The following is a 27,500-nucleotide window of genomic DNA, read 5'->3' as shown; positions in this document are numbered from 1 at the left end:
AGAGTGTGAAATGTGTGTGCTGTGTTTAAATCTGTAATTTCTATCATATGTTTGAACATTGTTTTAAGCTATCATTTCAAGTTTTAAAACACACGGTTGATTTATTGTTTCATAATGTTGAACCAACAATGAAAGTTTGAGTGGAACGTTAAGTGAGATTTCCTGTTTTCAGACATCGTATCGTTTTTTAGTAATGATTTCACGCTTAATCACATGATTGATTAACGAATCGGAAATGTTTATAAAAAAGCGCTAATTGACGAGACTAAAATACTTTATATATTGTCATTAATCAAATAACATAGGCGCCCCACCCCTAAATAAAAAAAAGAAAATGCACGAATACTCCAAAGAGAACAATCGCTATGTTGTGTTTTTTATTATTTAGACGAAAATTAATAATTTCTATACAACTTCTTTTTTTACATAGGCATCAACACGTTATCAAGGCCCAGAGGCCACTCAAGGATAAGGGTTAAAGAGTGTACAGTAGAAATTGGACAATATAGTAATCATTAGTAATGAAAATTTGGTAAATTTGATAACTTATATGGAACGGCTCATCAAGAACCTATTTACGTTAGACTTGAACACAACCATATTGTAGTCAGCCGGAAAGCAGGAAAACGGAAGACAATTCCACAGGCGTGCAGTTCTAAGAAAGAAGCTTTGTTCATGGAATCTACGTTTAGGTTTAGGCACAGATAAAGAGTGTGGGGAATTATTGATAGTGTTTACAGCTAGACGAGTGTTTCTTGTGAAAGTTTGGCGAGGGGGGACCATAGATTGAAGCTCAGTCGAACACTTTCCATGAAAATAACGATACATCAGAGACAAACTCACAACATCTCTTCTGTGAGATAGAGGTTTCAAGGAAGAGAAAAGGATATCTCCTACGAGGCTACGAAGTCTATTTTGAACTCTATCAAGGCAGGACAAGTCCTTTCTAGCAGCTCCTGCCCAGATGTGGCAACAGTATTCCAACCTTGGACGTACCTGGCTCTTATATAGATAGAGAATAGCATCAGCAGTGAGATATCTACCGGATCGATAGAAAGATCCAACCATTTTTCCAGCGGCCTTGGCAACTTATTATAAAACTTCTTATACGCACTTGCATCCCCCACCAAAAATATGCAGTAGTTCGAACTTTGTATGCAAAGGGATGAAATGTCGCCCAGTAAAAATATTGTTACCTCAGCATCAGAAGTTAGTAATTAAAAGAGTAATTGTAAAGTCAGGTATAAAGAAACAATCTAATAAAAAGAGAAGAACGGAGGAGAATAAGTCGTCACGAAGAAACAAATCTATTACTAGGCGTTATACTAAGCAACTGAAGTATAACACGTCCTACTATCATAAAATTAGATGACGTCACAATCTTAATATATATATATATATATATACACACACACACACACACACACACACACACATATATATATATTTTGGAAAATCTACAACAGCGTAGTAAATAATGGACAGTCAATTATTCCCCCACTAACAAACAATCATGAGGTTGCTTGCACGGCAACTGACAAGGCTAATCTGCTTGCCAGTCGGTTTGCCTCAAACTCCACACTGAACTCGGTACACCACTCACTCCCTGATTTTCCTCTGCGAACAGATGCCCACTTGACGATTTGAAAACCACCCCTTCTCAGGTACATGCTATTATAAAAAACCTAGACACATCAAAAGCATGTGGACCAGATCTCATCCCGGTTGTGCTATTAAAAAAATGCTCTGCCGAGGTTGCTCCAGTTCTGTCCAAACTTTACAATAAATGCCTTAACGAATCTTGTTTTCCCGACTGCTGGAAAACCGCCTCTGTGGTACCAGTCTTCAAGAATTCTGGTGAAAGAACTGACCCACTAAATTATCGCCCCATTAGCCTCCTCCCGCTTTTCGCCAAAATATTTGAGTCCTTAGTTAATCAAGTCCTAGTCCAGCACCTAACAGCTGCTAAACTCCTGACTGACAAACAATATGGATTCAGGCAAGCCCGTTAAACAGCAGATATCTTAACTGTAGTTTCTGAACGTATATACCGTTCATTGGATAAAACAGGGGAGGGTAGAGCGGTGGCCCTTGATATATCTAAGGCTTTTGACAGGGTATGGCACGATGGTCTTCTAAGAAAAATTAGATCATATGGAATCACTGGAAGAATTCATAATGTAATTAAATCCTTCTTAAGTAATAGAAAAATCAAAGTTGTCCTCGACGGACATACATCCAAACAATATGACATAAATGCGGGAGTACCTCAGGGGTCTATCCTTGGACCTCTATTATTCCTGATATTCATAAACGACCTCCCTGATAATATTGTTTCGGAGATGGGTATATTTGCCGATGACACCACTCTCTATAACAGATATGAGGGGAAAACAAATGAACACATATCCAAGGAAATGGCAGAAACACTAGAGGACGACCTCCAATCCGTAGTGGAATGGGGACAAAAATGGTTGGTCACATTCAATGCTGCTAAGACTAAGCTTGTTTCCTTCAATAACTACAAGAAACCTTCTCTACCACCAATAGCAATGGCCAAGAACACATTGCCTGAAAGTACTTCTTTTAAACTCCTCGGTCTAACGTTTACAGGGAATATGAACTGGAATAGATACATTGAGATCATTGCCAAGGCTGCTGCAAGGAAGGTTGGCTCCCTCTACCGTGCTAGAAGACTACTTACGCCTGCCAGTATCCTATACCTCTATAAGGCAACCATTCGCCCATGTATGGAGTACTGTTGTCACATCTGGGCTGGTGCATCTGCTGCTTGTCTCTCGCTCCTGGACAGGGTTCAAAAAAGAGTCGCCAACCTGATAGGTCCTGAACTGTCATCTAGGCTTCAACCTCTCTCCCATCGACGAGATGTTGCATCCCTCTGCCTGTTCTACAAATACTTTAATGGTGAATGCTCTGACGAACTGCAAACACTTGTACCTCCCCGACGTAACTACCCCCGACAAACCCGACAAGCTACTAAGTCTCATCCCTTTACAGTAGAGATCCCTAGGTGCAAGAAAGCATTTTACTCCAATAGTTTCTTCCCCAGAACTGCGGGTCTTTGGAACTCCCTTCCGGGATTCTGCTTTCCCAACTGCAATGATATGCAGAAGTTCAAGTGTAATGTTAACAAACATCTTTCTAATCTTCTCCCCTCATAATGACCCCGCTAATTAATTCCCTAATAGTAGCCCCCTGCTCTTCAAAGTGGCACTGTGCCTTGTTTGGGGTGAAAATTGAATAAAAAAAAATATATAATAGGACAACAAGAATATGAATGAAGTCACCAAAACTATATATTGGTATATATAGAATGCATCGTTTATTGAATAATGGAATACAAGCCAAATTTGGAGGATATATATATATATATATATATATATATATATATATATATGTAGTTGTTTCTGAAATCATTAAATAATAAGAATAAATGCACAAGAAAATTGAAACTCTAAAGACTGCGATGTGGTATATCCCCCAATTTTGTTTGTATTCCATTATTCAATAAATGATCCATTCTATATCTACCAATATATAGTTTTGTGACTTCATTTCATATTCTTGTTGTCCTATTGTATAAGCTACAATAATAATTGTTGAGCTTGGCATTATCCGGATAAGTCTCCTCTTGTGGAATTGAAGTCTCTTACACTTTAAGCTACACATATATATATATATATATATATATATATATATATATATATATATATATATATATATATTTTTATAAAGTAATAGGGTTCGTGTGTTTCTGTCTGTGTGTACAGCTCTCCATCATCAACCAAATATAAAGGAGGTAAGAGGGTAGATCTCTCCTGGTAGAGAAACATTAGAACCCATTTTAGGATGTTTCTGTTATAGGAGACATAAGAATCTTTGCCGAATTTCTTTATATACTAGTCTACAAACCACCCCCATATCGAATGACTTATGCTCATTTGCATATCACATTATATTAAATCTCTTTAACTAATTACCTCGACCTTATTACATATTGGAAATATTCTAATCATTTCAACTGTACTATTTACAAAATCTATTTAACATTTAATTATTTAATATATTTTCATTTAATTTTATATTCGATTTATTTCACTTTACGTATATTATCAAAACAATTCATTGGCGAGCAAAGCTTTATGTTTTGGGATTGTATTGAAAATGTAATGGAAATTTCAATTTCGTTCCGTTTTAATCTTTTATATTTTACTTGCCAATATAATTGAAAGAATACAATTCAACTATCGTAATTTTATATAAATAAACAAAAACAAATATTTTAAAATAAAACTTTATTAAAAAATAAATAATTTTATTTTTAAATGAAAAAAATCAATTTAGTAAAATAATTGTATTAAACACCCCCAGCCTTGTCAGCAAACCTGTAAACATATAAAAGTTAACATTTCGAATGTAAACAGTGATTTTTCGATTTTGTTAGCGCTTGCCGGAATTAAACACAATTAAAACGGAACTAACTTTATTTCCATTCTATTTTTTAAACAACCCCCAAAACATAACGCTCTCTTCCAGTTATAGCCAATTTTTTTTTAATTAAATAAAACAGGTCAAAATAAACAGATAAGCGCATTTTCTTTTACATTTTTCTTACAACCATTGTCATTTAACCAACTGCAGGATATCGTTACTTTTGTGGGGTTGTTTTGAAAATGGCACGGAGATTATAATTTCGTTCCAATTTAATCTTTCTGGTCGAGCCTATTTCGAAAGCCTGTTTATCATAGATTTGAACTACAAATAATTTATTACATTTTGATTATTACTATCTTAAGACTTAAAGCTTATATTTATTTCATTTTTCTATTTATATATTGAATTAGTTATTTCCAGTCTTATTTAAACTTAGTGCTTTCTTTAAACCGGATGAACCTTTCATAAAAATATGAGTTTAACGTAAAGAACACGAACAAGGTTTTATTCAACTGAATTTCTTCCAGTTTACTAACAAAATATATAAATTTAAAAGAGATATAAATAATAAAATAAAAAGGTTATGTAATTTAAAAGAAATACACGTACTCACAAAAGCAGAACTTTTTTTTACACATTTTTTTCTTTAAAACCATAACAATGAGACTAACAATTACCTAGATCTTAGTAATTATTTGTTTTAATAGAACTGTTTTAATTGTACTGTTTACTTAGTTAACCTAAGTTGGTATTACATTTATTTTACATTTACTTTTTTTTTTAATTATTACTTTTAGACTGTGACGTTTACACCCGGAAGTAATGAGTCACACGTAGGTCGCTTTTATTCATTCCTTTTGGTCAAGATCAAAGTGTAGTATCTGTTCTTCAGATGCTGCACTTCATTTTCTTGTTCTCTTTCGGTGGAGGAGAAATCCTTCACGACTGAGACAATTTTTATTTTTGTACCTTTTCTCCACGTTAAAAAACGACCCTGGTGTCTAACTCTGTCCCGTGGGGAGGCATAGTAAATAGGTACAATATAATTGTTTATAATTGTACTATTCAGAAATATTATTCATAGTTCGTCCATTTCAGTTAGTATACATTTCCTTTACGCTTAATTAATTTACAATCATTAATATCGTTAAACAATTCCGTTTAAAACCGAAATTATGCCACCCAAACGAAGTAGAAACGAAAGTGAGGAAGAAAGAATGGAAAGATTGGAAGCTAATAGACTAAGAGTTGCTGCAATTCGCTCCAATGAAAACAATTCAGATAGAGAAAGACGTCTAGAACTTAACAGGATACGTCAAAGAGAAAGGAGAGCAAGACTGTCAGATTTGGAAAGAGAAACCCAACGTGAAGCTGACAGAACTAGACATGCTGTAAGGCGGTTAAATTCATCACAAGATGAAATTCAAGAAAGGCAAAGATATGCACTGGAAAGAGAAGCAATATTACGATCGAATGAATTATATGAGGTAAGTAGACGTACACAAGGTCAGTTGAGAGTGGCTCAACGACATCAGAATGAATCGGAAACCCAACGAAGCTTTCGCCTATACCAAGGGCAACAACGAGAGGCTGCATGGAGAGAGAGTATGACTTTGCCCCAGCAATTGACAGAAAACGAGGCAGCTAGACAACGAATGACTGCTTTGAGACACCATGAAATAGAACACTGCAATAGAAAAGGATTGCTCTACAACAAAAATGACTCTCTCACTACAGCTGATATAGGAAAAATGGACAAAGTATGTCAACATTGCTCAGCTGTAAAATTTAAAGGAGAAACCCCTGGTTGTTGTTGTTCTTCTGGCAAAGTTGTGCTTGATAGCTTTCCACCACTGCCTCAGTTGCTTCAAGATTTGCTCTCCGGCAATGGTCCCATCTCTAAAGATTTTCTGCAAAATCTACGCAGTTATAACAATTGTTTTGCAATGACATCATTTGGTCACAAAATTGCGGCAGTACATGGGTGGAATCCTTCTTTTAGAATTCGAGGCCAGGTTTGCCACCAGATTGGGAGTCTTTTACCACCTGAAGATGAAACAGCAAAGTTTATTCAAGTCTACTTCTTGGATAGTCTGGAAGAGGAACTACATAATCGGGGACGTGACAGTAGACTCAATAGAGGCATTCTCCAAAGTCTGACTGAATTTTTACATGAGAACAACAGCTTTATTTGTCAGCTGAAAACAACAAAGGAGAGGATTGAAGAAGAACACTTTGTAGAACATAAAGTTGTCATAAGGGAAGACCGAAGGCCGCAAGAAGAGCATCCACGGCGATTCAATGCTCCAACAACAACGTATGAGATTGGAATATTAATGGAGAATGAACCAACAGCTAACGGGGATATTGTCTTGCGTTTTAGAAATGATACATTAAAATGGATCTCCGAACTACATCCCCTCTACGATACTTTAATGTACCCGTTAATGTACCCCTATGGTTCTCCATCTTACAACATCTACATGAAGGCATCCAATGGGCGAAAAGTTACCCAACAGCAATTTTATTCGTACCATTTAATGACTCGGCCTGGAAACTATTTTCTCTGGTACCGAAGGCTATTTCAACAATGGCTGGTGGATGTGTACTGCAAGATTGAAACAGAACGTTTACAGTTCCTGAGGCGTGAGCAACAGACCCTGAGAGCTGACAATTATAGCAACTTGAGAGATTCAATTCTTAGGGAGGATGGGAATCCAGAACAGTTTGGTCAGCGAGTTGTACTTCCGGCAACTTATACAGGAGGCCCTCGATACATGTTTGAGCGTCAAAGTGATGCCATGGCATATGTTCGGCGAATGGGCCGAGCCGACCTCTTCCTCATGTTCACAACAAATCCAAAGTGGACAGAAATTACAGAAAATTGTCTTCAAGGGCAAGACCCTCAGGATCGTCCAGATATTGTTGCCAGGGTTTTCAGGCAGAAGCTAAAAAAGTTACTTGAATTTATTAAAAAGGGAGGATTTGGCAGGTTGAGGGCTTTCCTGTACAGTATTGAATATCAAAAAAGAGGACTGCCGCATGCACACATCCTCACCTTGCAGGCCCCAGAGGACAAACTTCTACCAGAAAAAATGGATCTCTGCATATCTGCAGAGATCCCTGACAAAGAGGAAGATCCTGATCTTCATGCTAAAGTGATGGCACATATGGTGCATGGACCTTGTGGACCATTTAATCCAAATTGTCCATGTATGATTGACAACAAATGTTCCAAAAAATACCCAAAAGAATTTCTTCAGTGTACCAAGCAAGGCCAAGACTCTTACCCCAAGTACAGGCGAAGAAAACCAGAAGATGGAGGCCAGACTGGTACAATAAGGATGAAGAGAAATGGTCGGTATGTTAATCAAGAAATAACAAACCAGTGGATTGTTCCGTACAACAAGGTCCTCCTTCAGCAGTTCAACGCTCACATTAACGTAGAAATTTGCAGCTCGATCCAAAGCATCAAATATGTCCTCAAATACGTGAATAAAGGATGTGATCAAGCAGTGTTTGAACTACAAAGAACTGATGGAGCAGCTAACCAACAAGGCCAAGTACAAAGTCACATTGTGGATGAGATCCAGCAGTTCCAGAATGCAAGGTATGTCGGCAGTTCAGAGGCAGCCTGGAGGATATTGGAACATCCCATCCATGAACATTTCCCCCCAATTGTACAACTTTCTGTTCATCTTGAAAATGGGCAGCGTGTCATGTTCTCAGCTGATACTGCTCTGGAACGAGCCCAAGGTCCACCGCCTGCCACAACTTTGACAGCATTTTTTCAACTCTGCCATGAGGATGTCTTTGCAAGGGGTCTCAAATACGTAGAAGTCCCTGAGTTTTACACTTGGAACAAATCGACAAAGAAATGGATGAGAAGAATGCGTGGGGTACAAGTTGAAGGTACTGAAAATGATGATGTATGGAAGGCACCATGCATTGGGAGAATCTACACGATTAGTCCAAAAGCAGGGGAGTGTTATTTCTTACGCCTGTTGCTCAATGAGGTTGCTGGTCCAACTTCATTTCAAAATTTGCGAGCATACAATGGTCAGGTGTTTGAAACATACAGAGCAGCGTGCCTTGCTCGAGGCCTTCTAGAAAATGACCATCACTTGCATCAAGCAGTAGGAGAGGCAAGTGCCACTCAATCACCTTCAAATTTGCGAAGCCTATTTGTGATAATTTTAACAGCCTGTGAGCCAAGAAATCCTCTTGAGATCTGGATGGCTTTTCGTGATGTAATATCTGAAGACATTCTTCACAGATACAGGCAAGAAGTTAACAATCCAGAAGCAGATTTTAATGAGGACATCTACAATAAAACTCTTTGTCTAATTGAAGAAAAAGTTCTCCTTATGTGCGGTCAACCATTGGCAAGCTATGGATTACCTGCACCAATGCAAGGGAGAGATGAAAGACTCGCGAGAGAGTATCAACGTGAAGTTACTTATAATCTTGAAGAACTTCCCTACAAGCAGAAAATATGCAAGAAAAACTGACCGATTCTCAAAGAGAAGTTTACAATTCATTCATGGCAATGTTGGAAGCACAAGGTGAAATGAACAAAAACATGATGTTTCTTGATGCTCCAGGTGGTACGGGCAAGACTTTTGTAATCAATTTGATCCTTGCAAAGATTAGATCCATGAGAAAGATTGTGCTTGCAACAGCATTCAGTGGCATTGCTGCTACTCTACTACAAGGTGGCCGCACTCTTCACATCACTTTTAAAGTACCCTTGGATACTCATCGAATGGATCAGCCAGTTTGCAAAATTACTGGTAACTCAGCCTTGGCAAATGTAATTAGAGACACCTCTGCAATCATTGTAGACGAAGCCCCAATGACGCACAAGAGTGCTTATGAAGCAATTGACCGAACACTGCAAGACATCACAGGAAACAAGAATCCCATGGGTGCCATTCCAACCTTATTTTGCGGTGATTTCCGTCAAATCCTCCCAGTGGTTAAAAATGGCACAAGGGCTAACATTGTCAATGCAAGTTTGAAACAATCCTATCTCTGGAGGCACGTTATAGTGAAGAGACTGACTACTAATATGAGAGCCTATATCTCTGATAACACAGCTGCAGCAGACTTCTCAAAATTGCTTCTCCAAATCGGTAATGGTCAGTTTCCTATCACTTCTTCACCTGACACAATTAAGATTCCAACTGCGCTTGGTAAATGTGTCGGTAATCAGAAGCAACTGAAAGACAAAGTGTACCCAGACCTGCAAAACAATGGAAAATCACCGGATTGGCTTGCTGAGAGGGCTATTATTTCGCCATTAAACAGCAATGTGAATCATTTGAACAATTCAGTAATGGATGAATTTGCAGGAGACACAAAGCAATACAAGTCAGTTGATTCAGCTACTAATGAATATGAAGCTGTTCACTACCCTGTGGAGTTTTTAAACTCTTTGGAGATATCTGGAATGCCTCCACACATTTTAAATCTCAAAATTGGATCGCCAATCATGATTCTTCGATCCTTGGAACCGCCAAAAATAACAAACGGAACCAGATGTGTTATCACCAGATTGCACACCAATGTACTTGAGGCCACCATTTCCTGTGGTCCCTACAAAGGCGAAACCGTTCTACTGCCAAGGATCCCCTTAGTTCCATCGGACTCAGTACTTCCATTTAAATTCCGGAGACTCCAATTTCCTGTGAAGGTGTGTTTTGCAATGAGCATAAACAAAAGTCAAGGTCAGACATTTAATACCATTGGCGTAGACTTGACATCAGACTGCTTCAGTCACGGTATGTTCTACGTCTCCATCAGCCGGACAGGAAGTTCAGAAAAACTCTACATTCTGGCTCCAAATCAAAGCAGCAGAAATGTAGTTTACCCTGAGGCTCTTTAGTGAAAAGTTCGAGAAATGGATATGAGGAAAAACTGACATGATCTGATTGTGGTAAGTTTTTAGTATTGAATGTGCAAGATAAAATTTAAGCAAGAGTTGAAAATGACTTCAATGAAAAATTTACTATGTAACATCAAGTAACCTTCCTTTTTGATGAAAATGTTTTGTGAAGTTCCTGATTGAATTTCAGTCACTACAAGAGGTAGTTAAAATGTTAATCACCTTATGCAATCGTTGCTCTTACAACATCAACTTACTGGAAAGGTGCCCACAGATTTTGGTACCCGAGTGCGCAACAAAGCTCCGTGCGAAGCACGGGTATCTTTGCTAGTATATATATAAAAGTGTTGTGAGGATTAATTGGAATCGGAATCGGTAATATCGAAATTTGGAGGGTTTGGGAATCGGTGTCGGAATCGGGAAAATTTGCGCCTCATTTTTGATTTCAAAAGGATTTTTTTTTTTTAATTTTTCCTGAAAATTATAAAGAAACAAACACAAACAAAGAATATTTCTGAGTTCAATTTAATTATTTTATTGGTAAATTATGGCAAACAAAGTAAATAATAAAGAGTTCATTTATGTTTATTGTCTTAGGAAACCCTTTTAACTGCTCTCACTTGTTATAGCAATTAGGTGATAAAAGTCATTATGTTACCACTCAGACTTCTCAGTAAAATTTAAGTTTTATACTTAATTTTTCTGGCACGGACCTGGTCTCGTTTTGTCTGGTGTGGTCATCTTTGAAATAATCCTATCTTGTATCTATTTATTGTTTTGTCACAAGTGAAAATCATATATAAAAACATCTTGTAATAAGTTAATCAAAATTGGGATAAAATGCATTAAAGTATGGGCATCAAATTATAAAAAAGAAATTATATGCATATATAAAATAACCCTCTCAATTAGATTCTACTTTTTAGGCGACTATGTGTGAACACATTGAAAAGGAAATCAAATAATTATTGTAGAATTTAAAGTGGGTTGAGTTGTACGTATAAATTTAACGTAAAACGACCTCCCTTTTACGGGTTATATTAACTTTTAGGGCAATTGACCAAATTTTTTACCACTTATTTTATGTCCGACCGACTATGTCGTAAAACCATTCGTAATGGCTTTATGTTTCGCATTACCACCCAGACTTAGGGTTAGTAATACAAAAAAAACGCAAGTTTTGTATGACTATTTAAAATGTCATATTTTATACTAAATTTTGATCACTAACATTTACATGACTAAGATATTAAAACAAACAAAATTAATTACATTCTTAAATTGCTGTCTGGTCCGAAAGAGCGATTATTTTCCGTTAACTTTACATGCAAAACCAACTTTTTGTTGTTTTCTTTCTTTATTTATTTTTTCAGGCTGTTTACACGGAATTGAAAATTATTTGAAAAATAAAGAATCATATTCTTATTTTCTGGTGGATTAGCATACGTTGAAGAATTCAAATGAGATCTGTATTTCTTACACAAAAAATGTTGCAAGTGCGAATTTGCTAAAAATATATATGCGATAATTTGTTCGGATTTTTACATGTAATCATCTAAAAAAGTAGAATCTTATTTTTTTGGGCTGGACTTTGAAAGTAACAGCTAAACAAAATTAGAATCTTACTTTTTGAGTGGGCTTTGAAAGTAATCACTTAAAAAAAAGTAGAATCTTTTTTGATGCGCTAATGGTAATTAAGATCTTAATCTACAACTTTATATTATTATTATTAGTAGTAGCAGTATTAGTATTATCATTATTAATATTTTTGGTATTAGTAGTAGTAGTATTTCCGCATCATGTGTTATTTTTACCGTGAAACAAATGAAGCAATTAAATTTAATAGTAAGGAGAAGAAATATTAACATTTTTGGAGAAAAGGAAATCTCTGAATAGTTTACCCATTCGCTGAAATTCCAATGCTAAGAAAGATTTTCTAAAATAAAATAATACCATTATTATTTCAGCACGGTTGCGAAAGTACCTAATTTTTAATATATATATATATATATATATATATATATATATATATATATATATATATATATGTATTAAATTGTGATTCAATGAACATCAAAAAACTCTCATTGAAATGATATGAAGTGGTTGAGTTTCATATCAAAGAAATTTTATTATTCTAAGCAAGACAAAGAATGCTTTAGAACATTAATCTCCTTAACCTATAAGGTTTCGATGTCTACCATCTCATCAGAGGAGAGAAAATATTAGCAAATACTTATAAAGGTATTACCCTATTTGCTAAAGTCAGTGAGACATGGAAAGTCAAAGTCAAAATAAACAATTTATCAGAAGTCCTGCAGCAGGAGGATTTGCAGAAAAAGGATATGAATGTTTTTTTTACATCCAGCTTGCTTGGTAAAATCCATGTTATGCGTTCTTTACATCCGGTTGGTAATAAGGTCCAAGTTATATAGTGGGTAATCTGCATAGCTGTGTAGATATCAGAATAGGACAAGTGCTTGTATAAATTATGGATGTAAAGAACTGGAAGATCGCAGGTACTATCTTGAGCCCGAAATGTACCCTCTCAAACTTGTAGAGTCCCCTGTGCGTATTGATGCAGAGGTTTTAGAACACTCTTCCCGGACGGTGATCTGTAAGGAGGCGTCGCTTAAATCCACCTTAGAAAATATTTTACCACTGTTTAAATTGTTGAATACGTCCTCTGGTGTGGGGATTATCATAATGGTACCCTTTTAGTGCTGCATTCAGACCCGTGGATGAATCGGTGCATACAGAAATCTGATTACTCTTTTTGGTCACATATAAGGTTGGGGCTACAATGCTTTTCCCGTTAAGGGAATTTTTCTTTCTTTTCTTTCGATTCAAACAATGTTCTATTGTCAAGAGTGTTTTTATTCGTAAAATCTGAGGAAATGCTGGTTTTTGTAAATTTTCAAATTATATAATGTTTGAAAATATCGATCGGGCATTGAAACATCTAACGTAAAATGAAATACACTTTTTATTGGCATCAAAATCCTTTTTTGAATGTCTTGATTTTGCTTACACAGTGTATAAATGCTCAATTATGAAATATTCTAATTTTGTAGCTTACTTCTTAAGTCATCTCTTTTTGGCTTAAAACTTATTGGTATATGAAAATTTACTGGATTACACGAACTCAGTATATTACATACAATATACATATATATATATATATATATATATATATATATATATATATATTTAATTTGTCTTTACATAAGCAGTAATTTGTTGTGATGTAGTCATAAGCATTTTTCGGTTTTCTATTATTTAGTAACTAGAGACCTCTTCGAGAAACAACGCTCATATTCGAAAGCGGAATTCTTAATGAAAAACGAAAATCAACATTCAGCAAAAGGATACCGCTTTTAAATATAAGTGTTGTTGTAACTAAATACTAGAAGACCGAAACATGCTTATGACTCTGCAGCAACAAATTATTACGTATGTAAAAACAAATAGAAAATGAAACTTGCTCTATTTCCTTAATAAGAACTTTTGTATTAACCTCCTTATATTTCACTGGTTACCCTACCTTTGAAAAATAGCAACTATATATATATATATATATATATATATATATATATATATATATATATATATATATATATATATATATATATATATATATATATATATATATATATATATATATATATATTGTTATTGTTGTTATTTTATAAGCGATAAAAATAAACAGTATAATTAATCTAGGAATTATGGCCTAACGGTTAAGGCACAGGAATGCGGTAAACATGGTCTGAGGTTCAATTCCTAGAAACAGTTGAACTACGCTGATGAGAGGTAATGACCTTGAAACACGCGTGTACGTAGATTACTGTTTTAAAAATAATAAATAAATAAATAAATATATATATGTGTGTGTGTGTGTATATGACTTCAGGTTTGAGATGCATATATGTATATATATATATATATATATATATATATATATATATATATATATATATATATAAATTCATGTTTGAGATGTATTCTAATGAATACAATGAGGTTGTTAAATATTGCTCGATAGCAAGACCAAATAATGTTTTTTTATTATTCATTCGAGTGCAAAGTTACATTTGGTCGGTACAAACAGCCATTTGTTTCAGTCAATGAGACTTCTTCAGGCGACCCCGAACAACTCAACGTCATAGAAAATAAGAAAAAACTGAGTTCTTCAAAAAAAAAAAATAGGTTTCGCTCCAAATTACATTTTCTCTAATAATATATGTACAAGTACTAACGAGTTTTTACTTGACCTTTAATTGGCTGATTCTCCTATTTAATTGAAACATTATCATATTGGCACTGTCAGTTGTTTGAATGTTTTATGAATACGGCTTCTTCGTTTATCTATTTAAGGAAAATTAGTAGAAGTTTCACGTTTTTGAATTTTTAAGTAGAAGTTCATCTAAAAAATCTAAAATTCTGATTGGTCTATAATGCCAGAACAATGCAGATATATATGCATGTATATATATATATATATATATATATATATATATATATATATATATAATGCTCTATCTCCTCTCTATCTCTCTCTCTATATATATATATATATATATATATATATAATGTTCTATCTCCTCTCTCTCTCTCTCTCTCTCTCTATATATATATATATATATAATGTTCTATCTCCTCTCTCTCTCTCTCTCTCTCTCTATATATATATATATATATATATATATATATATATATATATATATATAGAATTGCTACTTGTACAGCAGCATTGTTTCCAGAAAAGCTTTTATCAGGTAATGATTTTAGTCCAGGCATGGTTTCAGGACCGTATCATCATTACCACTTTCCAGAGCGCTCAAGCAGTATACCCAGATACTCTCAAACTTTGTTCGATTGTCGTCAATCTATGATATTGTCATACCGACCATGATGCAGATAGAACCTTATCTTGTATTTTCCTTGTGTATTTTTTGTTTTGCGAAGAAATACCAAGATTATATAACAATGTGAATGTTGAGTTCGCAATAAAGCGTCTACATCCGACTTCTACCAGATTCTTCTTGGATAGATATTTAAATAGTTTCTACTTTGCACTAGTGTGTCTAGTAAATTTCATTGGAAATACAAGCGTTAAGTCAACGATAAAATCTTTCTTTCAAATTAACGGGACGAATGAGAAACTCAACACTGATCCCCTAATTTAATCTTGTATATCTAAATAATTGGAAGACTCAGATCTGCTTGCTTGCCTAAGCGTTTAAAGCGTCCATCTGGTTTGTGACTTCCGGTTGCAAACCAATTCGCCTGCTTTACTATTTCAATGCTGCATTGTCTTACGTGCGAAATTAAATGCATACACAAGGTCAACAATATTTTGTTTCAACTGATTTTAACGTGCTTTCCTTGCAAATAAATGTAATTTAATCAGATTGAGTTTAAAAAATACTGATATAAATATACAAATATGATTATAATTATCTTTCTAGCCATATTTACTACTTTCAGTAGCGCGCCTGCGAATTTTGATGATTCATTAGTTTTAAGGCCATACTTAAAAATTATATGTCTACAATGAAAGTGGAAGTAGAAATTGGTTTCAGTAGTGCTTTTAGTAGGACCTCCTAAATTTAAATTTGTGCTTACGATAGTACTCTGGAGGCTTCCTGAGTTTTATTTGTTACACTCATCACTTAAAGAAAACGTTTTCTCAAGACAATAAAGGACTCTATATTTGTAAATCCATTTTTCTTTTGAAAATTGACATCTTATCTCTTAAGGGACAACGCGTAGTTTCGTGCTATATATATATATATATATATATATATATATATATATATATATATACGGACAAAAATTAATAAAAATTAGTTTAGAAGCACTTATGCGAGAGTAGAAAACATATATATTTAAAAAAAAGGAAAATAAAAATGAAGTGGGTTGTCCATAATCCGCGGAGTTTCGAAATAAATACGTTCTTTCTCATTAGAGGAGAGGAGTTAGCCAAATGGGGGATCAGATTTTGCTTGAAAAGTATTTAATGAAACTAAGTCAGCCGTAGAACATACTTGCGTAAAAGTAAAAAAAAAAAAATGAAAAATAGGTACACGTGGATGGATGTTCGAATGACGTCGAAAAACGGTAAAACCCAAAAAGCTGGAAAACTGGAGGATACAGATGTAAAAAATTCAAAGGCATGCCGATAATTGAAGAGAGATGTCTGTGAAATAATTCAAAAATGAGTACAAAAAGAAAATGTAAGTCCGAAGTTTATAACACGTTGCTACCGGGGTTTAATTAAAGTTTTATGGGAAGGAAACAAATTGCTCGATTACAAAGAAAAAAAATCATGTCAATTGGAAACATAATTAGGACTAAATAAATTTAAACACATATTTACTAAAATATACATTAAATAACAAATTAGAAAAATCGATATTAAAATAAAATATAATATATAGAAAAGGGGAGAGCCAGCTATAATTACATAAAAATTAACATCCTTAAAGATAATGTGAACGGTCCTGGTTTTTCCTCAAACAGAAAACCATATGGCTTACTAGAGCCTAACAGTGTATATCATTAACTGGCTCTCTTTATATTAGGCTTGATACCGACGGTATAAATGTTTTTATTACCTTCTGTACGGGTTTAAATATATATATATATATATATATATATATATATATATCATCTCATCAGGAGAAAATCGATAGCGTACAAAATAATTCTAATGGGGAACTTGTTGAATGTGCCAAAAGTACTTTTGGCACATTCAATAAGTTCTCCATTAGAACTTTTTATTTTCGACATAATATTATTTTGTACGCTACCGATTTTCTCCTGATGAGATGATAGCAGAAAGAGCTCTTGAGAAACTTCCTCTTATTATTTTCAAAACTTTATATAAATTCTGTACCTCCAAATTTTATATATATATATATATATATATATATATATATATATATATATATATATATATATATATATACCTACTTCATTTATTCGCATAAATTTAATATATGAAAGTATAGATTTATGTGTAAACTTTAAGTATTTACTTCAAAAGTGCTCAATACGTAGGTAGAGCTAGTTAGTAATTTATAAAATATATATGGCGATTAAGCTACACTGAATATTCTGCGTTTCATCCAACTATAGGATTCGTCAGGCTTATGCTTATATATATATATATATATATATATATATATATATATACTCCGATAGATTTGTTGTTCGTGTATTGATATTCATATTATAAACATTTTTTCTATTTATTTAAAAACTTACTCATATATGGGCCGTAGAATTGAATCAACTAGACAAAGGTGTAGGCCATTTGCATATTCTTTTAAACATGCATTTTAATTAATTCCCTTTTAGATTTTTAAGTTTTATGATTAGATGATCATCTTTAGTAAACTATTACGTGCAGATATTCTATATGAATTATACTTGCGTAATAATTGTGAAAAAAACAACTCTTTCTATATATTCTTATGTACAGGGTGGGTAACAAGTCACGCACCAAAGAATTAAGCGATGTGAAACTGTCAAAACTGCGTGGCAAAATATAGTTTATTTTCTTTGAGTATGATATACATCTTCTTTTATGATTGTATCAGTGTGTTCAAGGTGCTTTTTCAGTTTATTGGTTAAGTTCGGTTTTAATAAATAACGTTTATTATTATCAGAATTATTTAAAATCCTTTGGTGCGCGACTTATGACCCACCCTATATATCTCTATCTATATATATATCTACACACACACACACACACAGAGACACACACACACACACACACACACACATATATATATATATATATATATATATGCGTGTGTGTTTATTTTTTTTTAAATTGCCTACAATATTCTTCAGACAGTTTGTGGTCTACAAATATGAACCTTCATATATAAGGTATTTGAACCAATGCGAAACTTTATAGTGCGGTTTTAGCCCGTGAACATCGGTGCAAAAGTGTGAAAATAAAAAAAAGGTTCCTATGTGAGGGCTCTACGCTGGCATTACGAATATGCATGCATAAAGTAGTAGCCAGGTGTCTATGTCTTACTTTTTACTATTGCAGTAGACGTTACTTCATAGCTCAATCATTAATGGAAGAGGAAAAATTATATCGTAAGCTAAAAATTTTGGTTTCGATTCACGGTCGTGGCGCACGTGTCTTTTTTTTTTTTTTTTTGTAAACTTTTTTAATCATTACTATATATTGGGTCCAATATAATATAATATTAAATACAAAATCTGCTTTAATCAAAATATCATATTTAAGCATATTTTACGACAGGGCAATGCCGGGGCCCTACCAGAATACATATATATATATATATATATATATATATATATATATATATATATATATATATATATATATATATATATCCCGGTCCAATCAACAACGTTTTGTGTTGGAGGAGATTCAGTTTTTTAAAAAATTGAGACAGGGAGACATAAGAGTTTTATAAATAAAGTAATTTTTTTTTTTTTTACACAGTGATCACCACTTATCAAGGTCCGAAAGCCACTCAGGGATAAGGGTTATTGCAAGTACATTACGTTAGTGTGGAGATTTGATGAAGTGTTTACTTAAGGGGGCGGTTCATTAGGAATTTGTTAACATTGGACTTGAAGACATCCAAGTTGTAGTCCGGTGGGAAGCAGGCAGACGGAACAGAGTTCCACAGGAGTGCAGTTCTAAGAAAGAAGCTTTCTTCATGGAATCCGCGTTTTGATTTAGGCACAGATATAGAGTGGGGGAAATTTTGAATAAAGAATAACTCGACCAGATATAATTTTTGTAAACGTGTTCATATCTGTTTCTAAACTTTTTAAGATGAAGGTTGCTAGTTTATATAATTTTGAATAATTAGAACTACTGCTCACATCGTGCGTGTTATTTCACCAACGTTTCCGCTCTCTTTCAAATGTATTTTCTAACACTGAATTTTTTTCGAATTGAGCGGTTTACATGGATTTTAAAGAAAAGCAAATGAATTAATCTTCACATTAATAAGTGGTGGCTAATAGAGGTAAGTGATTAAATTTTTTCCTCTACAAACAAGAATACTTTTTTAATAGTTTTAAAAAGACTTCCAAAATGTATACAAGGTTTGATCGCAAATCATGTGATGTAACGGATAAAATATTACGCGTAATTCAATTCTATGTGCTACTCCTTTAAAGATTGGAGTTGCAAGTATTAATGCAGGTGACATGAATTACATTACTTATGATTTCCATCCAGTTATGACTGATAGACCGAAAAAATTGTACCCCTCTTAATTAATTAAAGCGTTTCGTGCAATTTTCTGAATTCGACAGAAAAAAATCCAAGCTAGGAAACAGGATTCAATAGTTTTACATGATACACTTGAAGAAGCTCTGGGGTTAAATTGGCCGAATCGTTATGTAGTATCATTGAGTATGAAAACCACAGTCCAAATAATAAAGCCAAATACAAAATAGTTTACGAGGCACCTTCAATATTTATCAACACGTTTTTGTATATGCACTTTTATTGATAGTACATACATGAAACTTTAGTCCCTTTCGAAATAATCTCCTGCGACTGTAATGCACTTGTACTGTTCCAAACAATATGTACAAGAAGCCATTATGAGCGCGTCAATTACCTTCGTAACATCCTTTTTCAGTTCACCAATTGTCTCATGACCACATCCTCTAATATATTCTCTTCAGCTTAGAAAATAATCAAAAGTCAAAGGGAGCAAAATCTGAACTATACTGAGACTAGATTATATGATCGAATCAAGAAGAGCTGGGTGAACAAAATAGATGCAATTTTTAAGTCAGTACAAAATTAAACTTAACTTTTTAGAGCAATAGTAAACTCAAATTTGGTATATGGATTTTATACATATATATATATATACATATATATATATATATATATATATATATATATATATGGGGGGTGCGTATATATAATATTTGGTAAAAAACAGGGTAAAAAGAGCTCAATATGTGATTAAGCTAAATATGTTTTTGTTCTTTCAACCTTTTTTAACTAACAAAATTTCAAATTGTTTCGCTAGACAGGACAATTTTTAGTTCGAATTATCTGAAGAGGTGGACAGGGTTTTTTTTTTATTTCCCTGTCTATTGAAACAATTTTTAATGATTTAGTAAAAAAAAAAAAACGAGGTTTAAAGAATACACACACACACACACGCACGCACGCATACGCACACACACACACACGCACACACACCCACACACACACACACACACATATATATATATATATATATATATATATATATATATATATATATATATTTAAATATGGGGGTGATCACCAACAATGTGTATTTTTTAACATTATTTTATTATCCCGTATCTTGATTTTTTATTGAAAATTATTTTTAGATAATTGTAATAATGCTTTTTTTTAATTATTAAAGTCGTTAAAAACATTATTACAATGATGTAAACATAATTTTCAATGAAAAACCAAGACACGGAATAATAAAATAATGTTAAAAAATACACATTGCTGGTGACTACCCCCTTATTTAAATATACATCGTTCTCTCGTTGGAATTTCTCAACCCATTATATATATATATATATATATATATATATATATATATATATATATATATATATATATTGATATGTAGTTTGCTTGAAGCATTGTGTGGGATAGGAATGTAAAAGAGATTTAGAAGGCTGTCACAATGCGAGGAATGAATTATAGTTGCTGTTGGTAAGAGGAGACGAGAACAAGTGGTGACTTACAAATCAATAAGTACATATATATATACATATATTTTCATTATTTTTTAAAAATTTTTATATATATACTTATTCAGTTGTATGGTAAAATGTCTTACTTGTATTCATGCGACGTATTCCATTATTAATTTCGGAAAAATTTTCAAATGGTGTGCGTAACAGGTCGATTCAAAGCATGCTAGATGGAGGGCCGAAAGTTGTTTAGCTATGTGAGGCCTCGGGGCAAATATGAGTAGGGGATTTATGTATGGTATGATTAAGTGAGTAACATGTTTATAAATTTGCTATTTTTATTTGTCTTTATTTTTTATTTTATTTATTTATTTTCTGCTGATGTGTGGGTGTCTCTGCTTTTCTGGGTCACTTAAGTCGCTGCTGGGCTGTGTCCGGTCGGCTACTGTAGGGGCGGGCTGTGAAAGCGGAGGGGGGTCGGTGTCGGTAGCTGGGTGTTTAGGTCAGTGTTGCTGGGAGTGGGAAGATAAGCGAAGAAGGGAAGGGGAATAGGGGTGACATTCTTTGGGAGTTGTTAATTTGTTTATATTCAGGAGTCGTAGTAGATTTTTATATTTATTTTTTTTATTTATTTTTTATTCTAATTGGTTTGTATTACTTCGGCTAACTTTTAATTTTAGTTGGTTTGTATTAACTTTTGATTTTACTTGGTTTGTATTACTTCAGTAACTTTTAATTTTAATTATTTTTTTTTTATTTTTTTTTAAATTAAATATATACTGCTGTTTTATTTATTAAGTTTCTTTTAGTATATTATTGTTATTTTATTTATTTATTTATTTAGTTTTTGTATTATTTATATGGGAGGAGGTTGTGGTAATGTCCTGTTTGGAATGTGAGGCGGGCTGTGAGCTGTGTGCAGTGGTGTATCTGTTCTAATGGGTTATGGTTGTTATGGTAAGTGTTAGCGTGGAGCCGTACATAGAGTTATATATACATGAGTGGTAGTAGATTTTTATATTTATTTATTTATTTTTATAATTGGTTTGTATTACTTCAGCTAACTTTTAGTTTTAGTTGGTTTGTATTACTTCAGTAACATTTAATGTTAATTAATTGTTACTATTATTACTTTTTTTTTAATATATACTGCTGTTTTATTTATTAAGTTTCTCATAGTATGTTATTGCTATTTTATTTATTTATTTATATTATTATTTTTTCCTATTATTTATATGGGAGGAGGTTGTGGTAATGTCCTGTTTGGAATGTGGGATGGGCTGTGAACTGTGTGCAGTGGCGTATCTGTTCTAATGGGTTATGGTTGTAGTGGTAACTTTTGGGGGGAGCCGGGTGTACGGTTATATGATGAATGAAGATCCGAGCTCCAGTCTGTTATTGAGTTCTGGCCGTAATTTGGATATTAGTAGCGATTCTTTTATGCGAAGATTCCCAATATTGCATTCTGTGGCTAAAATATTTACTTTAATAGATTTGCTAGTGTTTCTGCAGGTGTTGAGGTGTTTTCGGAATGATGATGCTTGTGTTTGTATGTGTTCTTTGATTCTTATGTGTAGAGGTATCGTGGTGCTGCCCACGTAGAATTTTCCGCAGGCAGAGCACTCTAGTCTGTATACTACGTGTGTGCGGTGGCATATTGTTGCGGGGTATACGGGGCAATTTGCTAATGTGCATGGTTGTGGGTCCTCGCTTTGCCTGCGTTTAGAGAGTTTCTGTCTAAGGGATGGCCCAGAGTGGGCTAGCTGCATATTGAGACCCTCTCTCCTGATAGCCCAGCGGATAGCCGTTGTGATCTTGTCGCTGAGCTGGGGCATTTTAAGGAAGCAAGTATTGGTGGGGAAGCCTCTTACACGTTTTCTCGTGTTCCAAAGGTGTTTAATGACAGTGCTGGGGTATCCGTTGGTCTCTAGGACCTGGTGGAACCGTTTAGTGCATTCTGTCTTGTCTTTTGGCTTGCTACATTTGCTTTGGATGCGGGTTATCTCATTCCTAGCGTGTCCGATGATGGCCTTAGTAGGGAGGGCAGACTTGTAGTGTATAAATATACTTCGGCTGGCTGGTTTCCGGTAGAATTTAGTGATGACGGCTCCTTCGTCTGATATTTTTAGGTTGAAGTCTAGGAGTGATAGGGATCCGTCATCGCTGGGGTGTTCGATAATTCATTCCTCGCATTGTGACACCCTTCTAAATCTCTTTTACATATATATATATATATATATATATATATATATATATATATATATATATATATATATATATATGATTTCTTGAAGGGTTTTAGGAGAAGCTCTTAGCATATATATATATATATATATATATATATATATATATATATATGCTAAGAGCTGCTCGTAAACCCTTCAAGAAATCAGCTCTACGTGCATTTTCATCTTATGGCAGGGTTTGTCATACCACAACAACAAAGAAAGAAAAGATTTGCTTCTTTAGAAACAAACTTTTCAATAAATTGAGCACATTTCATTTTTAGAACAATTTTTTAAGAAATTGAAAATAAAAACAATTGCATATCTATTGAAATATAATACCCAACCACAAGGTGAAATCTTATTAAACAAAAGAAACTCACTTACTCATCTTCCGTCGAAACTAATCCACAAACATTGAAACCTCTACGCTGCGTGCCATTATTTAATCACGTAAACTTTTAACACATCTACATGAAAACTAGGAGCGGTTTTTGTGTGCAACTTCAATAATTACTACAGAAAAATATTTACTACAGAGAACAAAATAGCCTTATATCGCCACGTTTGAAAATATCCACAAAATTTAGATATTCACAAACAAGAACACCGATGTGTCTAACTCATGAGGGCAGATTGTGATTAAAATGTCGTCTCAGCAAAGTTAAAAGCTATGCATAATTAATTTTGTTCAACTCGGAAAATTCAATTTTCAAATTGGCGTCTGTTCAATTATGAGTTTTCTCAAACATGCAACCCATACTATTGTTACATAAAATATTAAACCAGTTTATAATAAACCCTGCTTGGCACAAATGTACTCCGTTGTATGACTTGATTGTCCACCAATTTTCACTAGTAAAATTTCAGTTTATCTAGCATATGTTTTCTATCCTCTTTGATAACCGTAGTCGCGATGCCTCCGTTCAGTCTCGAAAGACAAAGGATACTCCCTGTAGGGGCAGTTGCGCGTGTAATTGTCAAAACAAATAATATAAACAATTAACCCTCATCTAAAAAATTCAGAACTGAAACATCTTCTATTGGAGTATAACTTTTTGCGAAACTATATAATGAACATTTCTTCATTGTTTATTAATTTAATTCAACCGCCATCTGTTTTTAACACTCAAACATTACTCTAGAAGTGTAAGCCATGTTTAGTTTCAGAAAAGTTTCCGATGCTTCGTTGTTCTACACACGTCCTGTGAGGTGACTGGTTTGCAGTAGACAGAACAGTTTCCGATGGTTCGTTGTTCTACACAAGTCCTGGGAGTTGACTTATTTGCAGTAGACAGTTCTTGAGTTGGAACCCACAGAGCAAAAGATTCTTCCCGTTTTGGGACGGAAAACAACATATGCGAAATTCCTGCAGAAAGATTTAATATTTATGGTTCAATTCTGGTTTCTGATTGGTTGGTAGAAGAACGTGAATTAATTCGAGTCGTAAGTTCCTAGCAGCATCGTTTATAAATAGAATCTCCCGACTATGCGAGATCATACCCCATTATATTCCAAAAATATTGTAACAATTACTGTACTTATCAAATCTACACGTAAGTTATCATTATACAAATTACACAAACAACAAACTTGGTATGAGCTACTCTAGATAAACTTACGCTGTAAACGCAAAGAACCCTTAGGTGACCGTAGACTGGCAATAATTCACCAATATCTTCTATCTCATTTCTTTTCCAAGTTTTCCATGCACATTACATGAATACCGACATATCTCTACTCCAGAAATATATCAACAAACCATTTTTTATCGGAGCGTACTTTTTGCCAACCTATATAATGCACTACATTACTTCACTATCTATTAATAAACATAATTTGGAAAACAGCAACTGCTGGTAAACCAATCATTAAAATCATCTACTGAGACATTGTTATATAGCGACACGAAATAATCACCCGTTATATATAAACCGGCGCGTATATAACGAACGGCAGTATTTAACGAGTCAACATGTAAACGTGTTTATATAATGTTAGTCTATACGTGTACTTGTATCATTTGTGATCGTCTAGTGTTTATAATTTTTTTGAGTAGATTCGTGTGTGTGTCGATTATTAAAACATGCACACACATTTAACACGATATATTCGATGTACGTCAAGGAACGCAATTATTCGGAAAAATGAAAACATTCTTTTGTGGGGGTACATACGATTAAATAGGTAACATACCTTCTTCCATCGTTCGGTCTTGAGTGACGAGTGTATAAATGAATATTTTTATAATCTTTACATTCTCAATGATATTTTATGCAACAGTATTTCGTGATGTTCACCCGTATCGTAGTTACACGTTTCATGTGTTTCTATAAGTCGTCCGTTATTTAGTTTCCACGAAACTCCAAAGACATAATATTCCGACCCTACATCCGTCCTCTTTTTAACCCTATTGTTTAGCGCGGGTAAATTTTGAGACAACAACAGATAATGGGCACTAAGAACGGAGGATAATAATGACATTTATAAACTGTTTACATCACGACGATGATTGTAACGATTCTTGGGGACTTAATATTTTTACATGAGCTGAGAGAGATGCGATATGGACAGTTCTTTTTTACATAGCCGATGGGAAAATACTTCTTCATGGTGGTGGAGGGGACACATAATACTTCAAGGGAGTTACACAAACTACATTCACAGATGAGAGATAAAAAAACATATATACCTTTCATTTTCCAAAGACGACAACGGTGACAAGTTTACAAATATATGTAATCATTCTTTTATTCTACCAGCTGGTTGATTGATGAATCAGGAATTCAAGCTCTTATCATTACGTCGTCTCATCTTCCCCCTTCGTTTCCAAGGGGCATCAGCCGAGTCTGATCAACTCAACTCTTTCTCACTAACCCCTTCTGCCTTACTGACTTTAACCTATCTAAATATATTAGGAAGTTTCTTACTTTATTAGGCTAAAGCGTACCTCAAAATGTGATTCACTCAGGTGGATTTCACCTATATATGACAAAACACGCTTTTGCCAAACAAAGAAATTCCTAAATTAATTGTCTCATTTATAATATATCTATTTCATCATTTGGAACTTGTATATTCTTTAAACTGATATTGTTTATACTCAGTTATTTTAAAAAGAATGAACGATACACTGCATTCCAATATTGAATGTTTATTCTCTTTTAAACACTCACCTACTCGGTTCGATTCTATCCTTTTCTAAATATCATTTAAAAACTCATCTATTAAATTACTGGGCTCTTTCCCTTTCTTATGTAATAACCCAGCCTTTGTCAGACTGACTGACGTATATATATATGTATATATATATATATATATATATATATATATATATATATATATATATATATATGTATGTGTGTGTATGTGGAAATCCTTTTACCCGAATACGATGTCCATCATGTTAAAAATATACCTTTTGTTGTAAAAATCTAATGGATAAACATCTGAAGAAGTTGGTGGGGACAGGATATTTTTAATGGAAACATAAATCGTAAAATTGCCAACTCATTTATGAAACTGCTGTAATGGAAAAAATCTAGAAAATAAACGAAGGTTATAAAAATGAAAGCGTGAGTCTTTGAATTTTCAACAAAATTTTGCACTATATATATATATATATATATATATATATATATATATATATATATATATATATATATATTAGTCTGATTTGCTCTATGATGTCAAAAGTCAGCTTTTATTGTTTTTATAAATTAAGTTTTGTTTACATATTTAAATTTTAATCTGATTAAGTATTTATTTTATTAAATTTCATTTCGACAAGAACTAATTGCTTTAATTTCCAACAATATGTTTATTATCGAACACCCTCTCGAAATATTTCCTACTACATTAAATGACACTCATACAGATTCTGACGAGGGTTTATTCCTGACATCACTTCCGGTAACCAGTTTCTGCTATCGAGCTGTCTGAAGCAGAGATTCAGTGGGGGTGGGAAGTAACCATTAGTTTCCCCTTCCAGTTAAGCGGAGTCCCACTCAACAAATATGCGTTTCCGTATTTTATGTTAATATATATTTCGGGTTTATATCACTATGCACATAGACTCGAGAAAGAGGAAAAATCTATATATCTATAAAAGTGAACGTGTCTGTCTGTCTGTCTGTGTGTCTGTGTGTCTGTCTGTGTACATTTCCCTACGCAATAACTCTGTCAATTTTTAGTCTATAGACTCGAAATTTGAAATACCG

This window comes from Euprymna scolopes, chromosome 24 (genome assembly GCF_053919585.1).
Source record: "Euprymna scolopes isolate OS-2025 chromosome 24, ASM5391958v1, whole genome shotgun sequence".
In the NCBI taxonomy this organism is placed as follows: Eukaryota; Metazoa; Mollusca; class Cephalopoda; order Sepiida; family Sepiolidae; genus Euprymna; species Euprymna scolopes.
Note: the sequence above shows the minus strand (reverse complement) of the source record.